The sequence below is a fragment of the Nannospalax galili genome, unplaced genomic scaffold (genome assembly GCF_000622305.1).
Source record: "Nannospalax galili isolate Female #2095 unplaced genomic scaffold, S.galili_v1.0 scaffold829, whole genome shotgun sequence".
Lineage (NCBI taxonomy): Eukaryota > Metazoa > Chordata > Mammalia > Rodentia > Spalacidae > Nannospalax > Nannospalax galili.
In genome coordinates, this window is record NW_008360329.1 from 2513655 (window position 1) to 2519078 (window position 5424).

At 37.7% G+C, this 5424-nt stretch overlaps 1 pseudogene; it reads left to right on the plus strand.

Moving 5' to 3' along the window:
- The first annotated feature begins 4106 nt into the window (after positions 1–4106).
- Positions 4107–4631, plus strand: LOC103727965 (annotated as a pseudogene).
- The last annotated feature ends 793 nt before the right edge of the window (positions 4632–5424 follow it).

Below are 5424 nucleotides of genomic sequence, written 5' to 3' on the forward strand. Positions count from 1 at the left end.
CTTCCCCTTCTTCTTCTCTCTCTCTCTCTCTCTCTCTCTCTCTCTCTCTCTCTCTCGATTGAACCTAGGACATTGGGCCAGACAGATACTTTACAACTGAGCTATAGCTTCATTTCAAAATTCTTTATAATAGCATAGATTCAGACTTATGGGCTATCTCAGTTGATAATGTGCTTACCTTGCAAACACAAGGATCTTAGTTTTATCCCTAGCACACAAGTAAAAATACCAAGTATGACACATGCTTATAACCACAACACTGGGAAAGCAAAGGCAGATTGATCCCTGGGGTCTTCTGGGAACCCAGCCTAGTCTACTTGGTGAGTTTCAGGCCAAGTGAGCCCTGTCTCAAAAAAAAAACACCTGAGGAATGATACCTGAGGTTGACCTCTCACCTTCACACACAGGTGACTACATGTACACAAGCACCTATACAGATGTGTACCTGTACACACACAAACACATATATGTATACACATATACAAACATGAACATAAAATACAGCATAGATCTCAACCTTTGTAAAGTGATTACATCCAGATAAAATGTTATCTGAATTTTAGACATAATACTTTTCAATTTCAAAGTATTCCATTTCTACCCTTCATTCTTTGGACACTTTGATGCCTCCCTTTGTAAGACCATAGTTACGTATTCTACAATTATGTATTCTAGAATGGAGGAAAGATTCTAAGTCAACTCCTCTGCATCCTGCAACTTCTCATACTGACTGTATGATATTGCATAAGACATTTAACTTCTCTAGATCTGAATTATTTTCTTCATAATATGGTGATCCTAGTTTGAAGGTTTGTTTATACTTTCTGGTAATATGTGAATTCAAGAGATAAATAATGCCTAGCTAGTTTAAAAAAGAACAGAGGGAACAATATTAGTCCAACAACCTACTGAAAATTATACATACAACTAGCTCAAGGAACATAGTATATGTCTAGGCAAGGTTTATCTGAGAACCTTTGGTCTTTGCCCAACCTTTATCTACATAGCACATGGTAATTAAAAGTACCAGACTGGTGGAACTAACCTTCTTGGATATTTAACAGCCGTACTTTGAGGCTTATACTAATTTGGTCAGAGGAACTTAAAGGACAGTTTTTGCTCCTTGTCCTCCAAGGTCAACTAAGTTCCAGGGGACTATGGATCATCTCTCAAAATGTCCTGTAACTGCAGTGAGTCGCCTGTCCTCTTGATCAAGGAGGCCATGAAGACCCCACCAGATGGATTTGAACCAATGTCCAGTCTACAAAGAGGAGGGCCAACACACAGGAAAAATTTCCTCCCTGCTTCCAAGTGAAGCCAGCTACAGTTGAACAGGACCTTTGACTTATCGTCACACAGATGGAACTGGTAAAAGAAAGGAGCCAGGGGCTTCTCCCAAGCCCATGTGACCCCTGAGGAACAGATCCTCAAATGACCTTAAGAGTAAAAGTAAATTGGTTTATCTGGGCCAACTTTATGGTCTTAAACACCCAAAAGGAAAGTATAACCAAAGATTAAAGGGATCACTATAATTCTTTAAGAGTCCATGTGTACAGCAAAAGACTGCATAACAAGAAACAATGCCAGACAGGAGATATCTTTCTTTGAATTGTTGGCCAGGATGACCCAAGAGCCTCCTAGACAGTAACCCAGCATAGAACTGGGAAAATGAACAGTAGACCCTAATCTCATCTAAGGGAATATTGGCAACTGATTGCTGCTAGATGAGGAACAGCTGATCATCTTAAAACAAGGAACTCTAGATAGGCTGACCAGACTCAGCGAATGGACAAGCACTGGGAAATGGTTTGGGGTGCCGACAAGACAGTGGAGAGTAACAGGGATGACAGAGTAAATGGCTCCAGGGGGTGGGGGAGGAGCTATGGGAGGGTGCCATTTTGGATGCAGGTATAAAAAAATGAGTTATATTTGAGGAAGAAGCATAAAAATTTACTGCGTGTTAATTAGTAGAGGTGAAAAACATTATCATTGAAATCTACCTGATGACTTTATATCCATGCTCAGGTGCCAAGGATCTCAGAAAGTAACCAACTGTGACTCATAATAATCAGATAAATAGAGATTAGAGACACATGTGCAAAATCTAAGAGTTGCATTTAAAATGCGTCTTTCTGTATGAAACAGTATATTATAAAATGAAATGGAGATCTTTTTTAAAGGACAAAACCTCATTCAATTGTATCTCTTATAGTGTTTATACTGAGTACAATATTGTATAACTATATTAATTCAACTGTAAATGTAAAAATTTACAGCCAATTTTGAAAGAGATGCATCTTTGCTCTAGAAACTGTTATTGAATATGTCAATGCTGTTGTAATGAAATGCTGCTTCTAATCATGTGGTTAGTAAATAAAAAATTATAAAACAAGACACAATTATAATATTCAATATTTTGAAACTAAGAACTATCACTTGGTCCTGCTGTTATCTAAACTGAGTTTAGATAACAAAACTGTAAGAGAAATAAGAACTACCATGAGGTGATGAAGGAAAGCCACACAGTTCACATGCTCAAACAATAAAGGCTACTACTTACCTTCTTTGTCACTGAAGGATGTACAGTTCACATGCTCAAACGATAAAAGCTACTACTTACTGAACACCAATCAAATGCCACCAAGTCTACTTCATATCATTTAACCTACCAACAAGCCCTAAGAGAGAGATCTCAGCTCCATTGTGCAGATATTCCATTAAACATTGGGTATCATTGTTTCTGTCTACCAGCATCTCATTCTTGAAGAAGCTGCATCTCCCATTCTACGGTGTCCTAGTTTTCTATTTCATTAAGACTACTTGAATTCCTGTAAAGGGTCCTGGAAAAACAAATTCGCCCAGACATTTAAAAATTCCTTCAGTGAAGGAGACATTTACAAAACTATCTATTCCCAGTGGGTAGGAACTGTGTGAAGCTCTTTGTACTCCTGAGATTAAAGAAATAAGAAGATAAAATGGTATTACTGACACTGAGTGAAGACCAGATCCATGCAAGAGGACTGTGCTGGTGGGACTAAACTTCGAGAAAGACACAGGATGAGCAGATGTGAGCACTGAAGCAGGGAAGGGGCAAGGAGGGAAGACCATCACCACATTCCTGAATAGTACCATGATCTCCTCCAGGTAACAAACCCAGAAACAATCACAATGGTGAATGGGCCCAGTCCACAGAATCAGGATCACAGGGAAAGATCAGGGATATCTGGGGAGTAGGAACATGCAGAGAAACAACAGCTCTATTGGGTTTCTTTGAAATCAAAGGAACTACTGACTATTTCCTTGGAAGCATGCCTAACTGTTTAAGGCAGGATTGAATCCAGATCAATTTTACACGGAAGTCAATGCTCTTTCCACTACATTTCAAGAATGTGACACTCTGATCTGTCTCTCTTTACTTGACTGGCTTTTACTGTGAAGATCTTGGTGACAGAGAGTTTATGCCTAAAGTTCTTATTGCCTCATGACAAAGTTCTTGATCTCTGCTATCCAATACTTTACCAGCCTTTGTGATGTTCTAATCACATAGATTGTGTCTTTGAGATGACAGCATGCAGCTAATGTTACAGTGACACACCACGATTTTAGATAATCCCTACCAGCTACTCTTCTCTCTACCACATCAAGGAAGCAACACTTGCATCATTCTTTTCTCTATTCTTTGAGAGTGACACAAAGGAGGCACTAAATTCCCAAATAGTTTGACATTGTCTAGGGACAAAAAAAAAAAGAGAGAAACACATATGCAGTAAGGCTAACAAACACTAACATTACATTGTGTATTGAATATCAAAATAAAATATAAAATGTAATTTAAAAATTCAAGTGAAAAACTGGTTGTGAAAATACATTTGAGCTTAAGGAGTGCCTAATTTTGAGCTGATGTATCACAAAGTGGACTTATAGACAACATGAGGATCTATGTCTTTACAGAAATTAAATATGATTGCATTTATTCATTTAATTCATATAAAAAAAGTCTGTTAAGAAGGAAACGTGGGCTGGAGGGAGCTGGTTCTTTGTAGGAGCAGGAGCCTGGGTGGCGGTGCCTGAGGTAGGGCTGCTGACAGGTGACAGATGCCTTCTCAATGAACACAGTGCTGACACAGGCAAACTCGCTGTTCACCTTCTCGCTGAACATGATGGCAGCACTCACCTTTGGCTGCTTCATCACCATTACCTTCGAAGACTGGAACTTCCCAATGCACCGATCATGTTAAAAAATGCAGAAGACTTCACCGAACCTAGAGAAAGAAGTGATCTGGGACTCATCACATTTGCTATAACTGCTGAACTAGAGAATATATTTGATTGGAATGTTAAACAGTTATTTCTTTATTAGCAGAATATTCACCAAAAATTAATGATCTGAACCAAGTTGTCCTTTGGGATAAGATTGTCTGCAAGCTGATAATCTGAAGCTGCTCTTGAAAGACATGAAAACAAAATATTTTTTCTTTGATGATGGCAATGGCCTCAAGGGAAACAGGAATGTCACCTTGACGCTGTCTTGGAATGTTGTACCAAATGCTGGAATTCTGCCTCTTGCGACAGGATCAGGACATGTATCTGTCCCCTTTCCAGATGCATATGAAATGTTGATGAGTTATTAAATTATTCTGAATTTGAAACAACATATTTTTAGACTTAATAAATAAATTATATCTCATCTCTTCCTTGCATCATCATTTGTTTTTGGTTACTTTGCCTTTTGTTTTGGTGCAAGAATGAACTAACATCAAAAGGCATCATTGAAGTGAAAGGTTAATGTGATGCTTAAACAAACAAAACAAAAGGCTACTACAGTAGTACAAGAACAGGGCAACTAGGTAATAAAAGTTTGTAAGCAATATGTGCTTGGAATAGTCCTTGTATTTTCCTTATTTTTATAGAATATAAAATAAGCATGAAGGGTTGTTAAACTTTCAGGTGCCTGCAGAGTCATAAGAACTATGAATTTTGTGTTTTGTGTTTATGCAAGTTGACACTGGTTGTGACTTAGATGTAGACATTCTTTTTTTTCTATTACTGTGTGTTAGATTACTGGAAACATTAATGTGGTTACTTGTTTAGTTGTCTTACAAAAAGTTGAGTGGTGGTGTTCTTTCCATTTGTCTTGGAAATCCTCATAGTGCTTGTTTTTCTTAGGTGAGTAGCAGCTTTCTCCACACGAAGACTAAATACTTCTTTGTATGCTGTAAAATCTTTCAGACTCATTTTAAAGTCTCAAGTCAACCAAATGTGTGTCTTTGAGTGCTTTCTCTAAGAACCTTTCTTAATCTATCTTTGTATAAATTTTAGCATTGCCATTAAAAGTTGAAAATGTTTGCACAGTTTGCTTCCTAAATTAAATTTATTCCAGTGAATAAATTTAGTTCATTATGTCAATGTAGAATGTAATTAGGT